Raw genomic sequence first — 10,033 nt, forward strand, 5'->3', positions numbered from 1 at the left:
TAATGCCATGATTTTAATAGTCTGGAGCGCGTGTGCACAGATTTTCCTCCATGCGGCCCCTGAGCTAAAATTAGTTTGACACCCTTGCTTACAGAGTATCAATCGTATAAAGCTACTACTCTTGGTATTAACACTGCATTTGACACACTGTGTCAAATGTTTTCACAAAGATAAAATAAGTTATATTTTTGGTTTGTTTAATAGTTAAAACAAATTTACATTATTGCAATCAGTTGATAAAACATTGTCCTTTACAATTATAAAAGCTGAAATCCTATGTATTGAATGAATATAGAATAGTTTTGAATCGGAAAAATATCGTTTTTGAATCGAGAAACGAATTGAATCGAATCGAAAAAATCGATATTGAATCGAATTGTGGGACCCCAAAAGATTCGCAGCCCTAATTTATATATATATATATATATATATATATATATATATATATATATATATATATATATATATATATACATATTTATGTATCCATCCATCCATCCATTTCCTACCGCTTATTCCCTTTTGGGGCCTCGGGATATATATATATATATATATATATATATATATATATATATATATATATATATATATATATATATATATATGTGTGTGTAAACTGTTCAAATCTGCTGTACAGTATGTGTGCTTGGGTCCTCTTTTTAGGAACACTAATACAAACCCTTACAATAATGTTTTTTTTTTCTTTTACACATTCACTCGGTTTAACCCTGAGCTCGGGATCTGTCTGTGTAGAGTTTGCATGTTCCCCCCGTGACTGCGTGGGTTCCCTCCGGGTACTTTGGCTTCCTCCCACTGCCAAAAACAGGAACCTGGGGATAGGTTGATTGACAACACTAAAGTGTGTGAATGTGATTGTGAATGTTGTCTATCTGTGTTGGAAACACAGATAGACAAAGCTGAAATAGGCTTCAGCGACCCCAAAGGGAATAAGCGGTAGGAAATGGATGGATGGACAATAATGTCTGATTGAAAGCTAAAAACTTTTCTTTACTGAATGAGACACCCAGAATGTACATGAACATAAAAACTGTGGCAGTTACAATATTAACTATGAACGATAAAACACAGAATATTGACAACATATGAAAGTCACACCCCCCCTCCTTTGACATATTTTACAATCAAGCAAAACGCAACAAAAATGCAACAAACACAGCGAAATATGAACACAAAGGGTAAAAAAAACCCAACTACAATCTGATATATCTGATATATCACTAAGCTTTAGAACTTTGTTGTGAAAATCTCCTTCCGCGTTTGTCACTGACACCCGCATTTCTGTCCGGCCGCTCTGGAAACACTCTGTGGAAACGCTCCCCACCCTCACTGCTTTGTGCCTCGTCTGAGCTGCTGTGACCTACATTACCATAGTAACTAGTATATCATACAAAAGCACAGATTCCAACCATTTAAAAACAAGACTTACAGTCATTTAAAAACATCACTGCACATCATAATAGCAGCTACAGTTTCCACCTTAAAGATTTAAAAAATATATATTTTGGGAATGTCCGGCGGGCCAGATTGAAAAGCTTTGGCCCCCAGGCTTTAATTTGCCCAGGTCTGACTTACTATTATATTAGGAAAAATGAAAGTGTGATAATAACCATAGATCAGGAAATTCAAGTTATTGCAACTTAAAAAGGTGTGGCTTCTTAGTACATACGCACATTTCGTCAGTAACCGTCATAGCGAGTCAATTGCACAAATGGTCTTGGCTTAGTTTACCCGACACATAAACAAAAAATGCCGTTGAGAGAGTTAAATAAGTGCATGGTGCGTTTTATACTTATACTAAAATTAGAGAAAAAGTCACAACGTTGTGCTTTTTCTCCAGCGACATACATTTGCAGACCCCATCTGAAGGCCTAAGGTTCAGTTACAGTACGTGAGTCAACATGCCCCCCAACGCCCCGGCAAACCCTCTTTGTGGCTTAGAGTCTGGAAAATGGTGGATTGACTGGAGATGAAGAGGAGCTAACGTGAAGGCTGATGGTTATTTAGTGCTATCTGGAAAGTGAAAGGGCAAATGGAAAAAGAAGAGTAATGATTGATCGTATTTAATGAGTTACATACTTTTGGTCAGCCACACAAGATATATTATACTGCTATATATTGAATATTTGTCCTACCGGCTGTAAATTACATTAGTGACTCAAAATGCTCAGGAAGACATGCTAGCATATATGTATTAGATAAGTTGTATAAGCGCTTAATAATAATTAAAAGAATACTCCTACCTTATTTTCCGGACCATAGGGCGCTCCGGACTATAAGGCGCACTGCCGATGAATGGTCTATTTTCTATCTTTTTTAATAAATAAAGCGCACCGGATTACAGGGCGCATTAAGGGAGTCATATTATTATTATTTTTTTCTAAATTGAAAACACTTTCTGGTGGTCTACATAACATGTAATGGTGGTTCTTTGGTCAAAATGTTGCAAAGATTATGTTTTACAGATCATCTTAAAGCTGCTTTCTTGCTGACAGGATGCGCCATTTTGTGGGCCGTCTTATTTCAATCAATGAATGTTTATTTATATAGCCATAAATCACAAGTGTCTCAAAGGGCTGCACCAGCCACAACGACATCCTCGGTTCAGATCCCACATCAGGGCAAGGAAAAACTCAACCCATTGAGATGACAATGAGAGACCTTGGAGAGGACCGCAGTTGTGGGTGACACCCCCTGTCCCCCTAGGGCGACCAATGGAAGTTGAGTAGATCTAGCATAATATTGTAAAAGTCCAGTCCATAGTGGATCTAACATTATAGTCCGATTCCAGTCTATAAAGGGCCAGCAGGGGACCATCCCGAGCGGAGACAGGTCAGCACAGAGATGTCCCCAACCAATGCACATGCGAGCAGTCCACCCCGGGTCCCGACTCTGGACAGCCAGCACTTCATCTGTGGCCACCAAGCCTGTGCCCCCACCTCCACGAGGGAGAGGGGGGTAGAGCAGAAAAGAAAAGAAAATAAACAACAGATCACCTTCGACAGCGTCTTCTTCCCGTCATCTTTGTTGTAGCGGTGTAGCGTGCAAGGACGGGAGTGGAAGAAGTGTCAAAAGATGGAGCTAACAGTTTTAATGACATTCAGACTTTACTTAAATCAATAACGGAGCAGCATCTGCTCCTCCACCGGAAATGTGTCCCGTGAACAACCGTCCGACCGGAACTAAAGTTACTAAAGTAACTTGGGTGAATTGTGTAAACTCACTACACCGGTATGTTTTAGTGCTTTCATGGTGAGATAACTGACAGTTATAAGTAAGAACTTACTTTATATTAGAAATGGCAACAGCAGAGGATGAATGCCTCATAAGAAGAAGATAGAGAGAAAGAAGAAGCTCATCTACTACGGTATCGACACGGACTACAAAGGCGATCTCGCTCAAATTTTCCGGGACTTATGCGGATCCCAAATACAGATCAGCAGGTACCAGAAGGTAAAAAAAGCTGCCTTTGCATAATATTGCAAAACAAAACACCAGATAATATGACTTACATACACACCATAATAATACTCGCATGTTGAAGCACAGTACAATCCATCAGGCGGTGCAGCTTCAAAGCTTACCAAAGTTGTACTAAACATATTGATAGATTTTTGAGTGCCGTGTGTAATGTTCTATATTTTCAATGGAACATATACAATGTTGGTGTTGTTTACTTGAGTCATATTGCAGTCTAACTTATGTCTTGTGTGTGACTGGCAGTTAAAGACTTCCACGTCATATATTTCTGACCTGTTGCATGTCACCACGCCCTTTCATTCCCTAAGATCCTCATCATCCGTTCATCTCACTGTTTCGTTATATAGACTGTCCACTACGGGGCTCGAGTCTTTAGCCGCTTAGGCCTTCATCTTTGGCACTCCCCACCTCCAGACCTTCCTATTATGGATTTCCCTCTTCAAATCAAGGCTCAAATAACAACTATTCCTGACTGCTTATTCTGTATCCATCTTTGTTGTTTTGGTTTCTATCCTATTGATTTTATTGTTTTGTTTTTGTACAGTGTCATTGAGTGCCTAGAAAGGCGCCTTAGAAGTGAAATGTATTAATATTATTATTAGTAGTACCGTATTCGGCCCTTGGCCCTGCACTCTTCAGCATCATACGCAAATAAGGTGTTAGCTTTCACTGTTATGCTGACGACACCCAACTCTACATGCCCCTAAAGCTGACCAACACGCCGGATAGTAGTCAGCTGGAGGCGTGTCTTAATGAAATTAAACAATGGATGTCCGCTAACTTTTTGCAACTCAACTCCAAAAATACGGAAATGCTGATTATCGGTCCTGCTAGACACCGACCTCTATTTAATAACACAACTTTAACATTTGACAACCAAACAATTAAACAAGGCGACTCGGTAAAGAATCTGGGTATTATTTTCGACCCAACTCTCTCGTTTGAGTCACACATTAAAAGCGTTACTAAAACGGCCTTCTTTCATCTCCGTAATATCGCAAAAATGTGCTCTATTTTGTACACTAACGACGCTGAAATCATTATCCATCATTATCGTTTGTTACGTCTCGCCTTGATTACTGTAACATATCATTTTTGGGTCTCCCCATGTCTAGCAAAATTTAAATTTTCATGAAGGAACTCCCCTGAAGGAATAAATAAAGTATTATCTAATCTAATTAAAAGATTACAGTTGGCACAAAATGCGGCTGCTAGACTTTTGACAAGAACAAGAAAGTTGATCACATTACGCCTGTACTGGCTCACCTGCACTGGCTTCCTGTGCACTTAAGATGTGACTTTAAGGTTTTACTACTTACGTATAAAATACTATACGGTCTAGCTCCAGCCTATCTTGCCGATTGTATTGTACCATATGTCTCGGCAAGAAATCTGCGTTCAAAGGACTCCGGCTTATTAGTGATTGCTAAAGCCCAAAAAAAGTCTGTGGGCTATAGATCGTTTTCCATTCGGGCTCCAGTACTCTGGAATGCCCTCCCGGTAACAGTTCGAGATGCTACCTCAGTAGAAACATTTAAGTCTCACCTTAAAACTAATTTCTATACTCTAGCCTTTAAACAGACCCCCTTTTTAGACCAGTTGATCTGCCGTTTCTTTTCTTTTTCTCTTCTGTCCCACTCTCCCTTGTGGAGGTGGTCCGGTCCGATGGCCATGGTTGAAGTACTGCACTGCAAAAAGTCAGTGTTCAAAAACAAGAAAAACAAATAGAAAAATGAGGGGTATTTTACTTCAACTAAGCAAAATTATCTGCCAATAGAACAAGAAAATTTGGCTTGTCAAGACTTTCCAAAACAGGTAAAATTAGCTAAACTCAATGAACCCAAAAATACCTTCAAAAAGGAATATTCTCACTAATGACAAGTGCACTTTTCTTGGTAGAAAAAAAAGAAACCTTTTTGCTCAATATGTTAAAAAAATTTTTTTTAAATTAAGTAAATGCTAGTGCCATTATCTTGACATAATGATATGTGCTCGGCGTCATGATTTTTTGTTTCATGCTTGAAATAAGAAATTATTACTTTAAAAAAGTAGTTTTATACTTGTGAGTGTTTATGACACCGCTTTGCAACAGTTGATATTCTAGTTTCAAGCATGTTTCACTTAATATAGGTCAAAAAATCTTAGGAACAAGCTGTAATATATTACTGAGATCATTTAGGACCAAAACCCTTGAAACAAGTAAAAGACTCTAACATAAAATCTGCTTAGTGAGAAGAATTATCTTATCAGACAGAAAATAAGCAAATATCACCCTTATTTGATATATATAATCTTACTTAGATGTCAGTTTTTTCAGTGTGGCTGTTCAGAGTCGGGACCCAGGATGGACCGCTAGTCCAGAGTCGGGACCCAGGACGGACTGCTCGCCTGTGTATCGGCTGGGACATCTCTGCGCTGCTGATCCGCCTCCGCTTGGCATGGTTTTCTTGTTGGCTCCACTGTGGACGGGACTCTCGCTGCTGTGTTGGATTCGCTTTGGACTTGACTCTCGCGGCTGTGTTTGATCCACTATGGATTGAACTTTTACAGTATCATGTTAGACCCGCTCGACATCCATTGCTTTCGGTCCCCTAGAGAGGGGGTTGCCCACACATGCGGTCCTCTCCAAGGTTTCTCATAGTCATCATTGTCACCGACGTCCCACTGGGTGTGAGTTTTCCTTGCCCTTATGTGGGTCCTACCGAGGATGTCATAGTGGTTTGTGCAGCCCTTTGAGACACTAGTGATTTAGGGCTATATAAATAATCATTGATTGATTGATTGATTGATTTTCCGGACTAAAAAGCAACTTAAAAAAATGTTTTTTTCTCAAAACTTGACAGTGCATCTTATAACCCGATGCGCCTAATGTATGGACTAATTGTGGTCGAAACCATTTTATTTGGTACATGATAATATGATAAGTGTGACCAGTAGATTGCAGTCACCAGAGCTGTTGCCTCGAGTCACATGACTTGGACTCGAGTCACATGACTTGGACTCGAGTCATGAATTTGATGACTTTAGACTCGACTTGACAAAATGTAAAAAGACTTGTCAATGACTTGTGACTTCACTTAGACTTGAACCTTTTGACTTGACAAGACTTGCTACTTTCCCCAAAACCCAACGATTAAAAAGTTATTCAGGAGCGCTCCGTATCTTCCATTGTCCACGTATGTGTGTGACAGCATGTGCGCTACCTGTCAGTACAACAGCCAATCAAATTACATCCACGTTATTTTTGTCCCACAGCATTCATCCAATCAAATTGCAGGAAAACCAACAAAGAAGAGCTCTCAAACAACGCGCCAGTGAGGATAAAAGATGCCAAAAATAGTTTTGTTTGGGTATTCAAACTACGACTAGGTCAACAAAAAACAAATTGCCGTATGCAAAACATGCGGTTTGAAGATTACAGACGGAGACGCAACAACTTCCAACTTTGTTCGACATTTGAAGTTGCACAAAGTAAGTTTTGAATGTAAGCTAATGTTTATTGGCTGAGTAACGTAACTTTTATTGGCTGTGTAGTTAAATCAGTGAGGCTGTAAATTCACTGCTAACGATATATCCATAGACATCTTATAAGTAGACGCAGCATCGACCACTACTGCCTACTGGTGCTGACGCCATCTTGGAGTGGTGATCCACTCCACTCATGCAATTAATTTGGCAGGAGCAATGAACTGTCAGCGCATTTTATCTCTCTGAATACCACTGATTTTCACGCGCTTTTTTGTCATACGTGTAACTATAATAAAGGACACATGTTTCGGCGTGTTCGTAGTTTGCTTAACAGTAATAGAATATTCTTATATGCGACCAGACGCCATAGATTAAAAATAGGAATAATAATCCCAGAGAAGAGGGAAAAAACGGTCAGCTATTTTTAAATTGAAGAAACAATATGATTAGGTTATATGTGCATGTGTATATCCTACATAAACAATGTATGAATATATTAAATATCTTCCGGACCACTAGACTGTATCTCTGTTGCTGCAACAGCATAGAGTTTATTCTGTCTTGACACTTTGTATTGATATTTTGTATTACATTCTTCCCGTAAACGATCATGTTTACAGTGATTGTTTTATATGTATTTTTCATGTATGTTGCTTTGGATAAAAGTGTCTGCCAAATACTTAAACATATGTAAACACCTGAAAGTCTTTATATCAGCTAAAACCACCAATCTTTCACTGGATTCAGAATAAAACCAAGGTCTGTGTTACCCAACAACGTTAGTATTTGAATATTGTTACATGAAGACTTATTCCTGCTTACAATTATACTGTTAAGAGAGAATTGTCTTATATTTTGCATAAAATGAGAATGCATCATAATCAGAGGCGGCTGGCGAATTTTGTTTCAGGTGGGGCTGAAAGTTTGTAAACCAAATACCTGTAGGGGCGTCATCCTCCCCCAGAAGATTTTTTTGTGATTTTCACATACAAATATTGAAAACCTTTGCTCCTTATGAACTCTGTGGTAATATTCTTTTCACAAAATACAACCAATAGTATGTTAATGTTAAATCTTACTTGTGAAAAGTAATCCCCCGATTCCTATTTTCAACAGTCCGCTCATTTGTTTTCTACCTCTCAACTGTCAGTTAAGGCTGCTCGCCAGCTCCTCCTCACCACTTCTAGATGGCGGCCAAATTGCTCGCGTCACAGCAGCCAATGCTGGGTCTACTTATAAGATGTCTATGGTTATAACGTCATTGCAAACATTACAATTTGTTGCGTCCACTGCAGTTCGCTAGCTTATTCATACTTTTTGTCAAGTGATTTTTTTTTTATACGTGGTTGCATGAGGTTACGTTAGTCAATGCATCACACACAGTAATGTAACTTTAGATGGCGGTCAGCAGCACCGCGTATTTTAGCCACCTACAAAAAGACAAACATAGTCAAATAAAGGTCAGTTAAAATGTATACTATATTAAGAATACATGTACAAATTCCATAGGGCCCTGACATCTAAAAAGTACAACTCTGTTCATTGTAATGTTCATGTATTTATGTTTTTCATGTGTACGCACACATAAACACACATACATTATGTGATGAGATCAATGATATAAGGTAAGAACAGGATGGAAAGTGCTGTGAAACTACAAATCCCGTTTCCATATGAGTTGGGAAATTGTGTTAGATGTAAATATAAACGGAATACAATATGTTAAAAAGACAACATGTTTGAAGTTAAAACTGATAAATACATTTTTTTTCTTCAAATAATCATCAACTTTAGAATTTGATGCCAGCAACACGTGATAAAGAAGTTGGGAAAGGTGGCAAGAAATACTGATAAAATTGAGGAATGCTCATCAAACACTTATTTTGGAACATCCGACAGGTGTGCAGGCTAATTGGGAACAGGTGGGTGCCATGATTGGGTATAAAAGCAGCTTCCATGAAATGCTAAGTAATTCACAAACAAGGACGGGGCGAGGGTCATCAATTTGTAAGCAGATTGTCGAACAGTTTTAGAACAACATTTCTCAACAAGCTATTTCAAACAATTTAGGGATTTTACTATCTTCTGTCCGTAAAATCGTCAAAAGGTTCATAGAATCTGCAGAATCACTGCACGTAAGCGATGATATTACAGACCTTTGATCCCTCAGGCGGTACTGCATCAAAAAATGACATCAGTGTGTAAAGGATATCACCACATGGGCTCAGGAACACTTCATAAAACCACTGTCAGTAACTACAGTTGGTCGCTACATCTGTAAGTGCAAGTTAAAACTCTGCTATGCAAAGCAAAACCCATTTATCAACAACCCCCAGGAACGCCGCCGGCTTCGCTGGGCCCGAGCTCATCTAAGATGGACTGATGCAAAGTCGTAAAGTGTTTTGTGGTCTGAAGAGTCCACATTTCAAATTAGATTTGGAAACAGTGGCTGTGGTGTCCTCCGGAACAAAGAGGAAAACAACCATCCGGCTTGTTATAGGCGCAAAGTTAAAAAAAACAGCATTTGTGATGGTATGGGGGTGTATTAGTGCTCAAGGCATGGGTAACTTACACATCTGTGAAGGCACCATTATTGTTGAATGGCCCATACAGGTTTTGGAGCAACATATGTTGTCATCCAACCAACGTTATCATAGATGCCCCTGCTTATTTCAGCAAAACAATGCCAAGCCACATGTTACAATAGCGTGGCATTGTAGTAAAAGAGTGCGGGTACTTTCCTTGCCCGCCTGCAGTCCACACATGTCTCCCATCGAAAATATGTGGTGCATTATGAAGCGTAAAATACGACAGCGGGGACCCTGGACTGTTGAACGACTAAAGCTCAACATAAAACAAGAATGGTAAAGAATTCCACTTTCAAAGCTCAACAACTAGTTTCCTCAGTTCCCAAGCATTTATTGAGTGTTGTTAAAAGGAAAGGTGATGTAACACAGTGGTGAACATGCCCTTTCCCAACTACTTTGGCACGTGTTGCAGCCATGAAATTGTAGGTTAATTATTATTTGCAAAAAAAATAAAGTTTATGAGTTTTATCATCAAATAT

This window comes from Nerophis ophidion, linkage group LG16 (genome assembly GCF_033978795.1).
Source record: "Nerophis ophidion isolate RoL-2023_Sa linkage group LG16, RoL_Noph_v1.0, whole genome shotgun sequence".
NCBI classification, from domain to species: domain Eukaryota; kingdom Metazoa; phylum Chordata; class Actinopteri; order Syngnathiformes; family Syngnathidae; genus Nerophis; species Nerophis ophidion.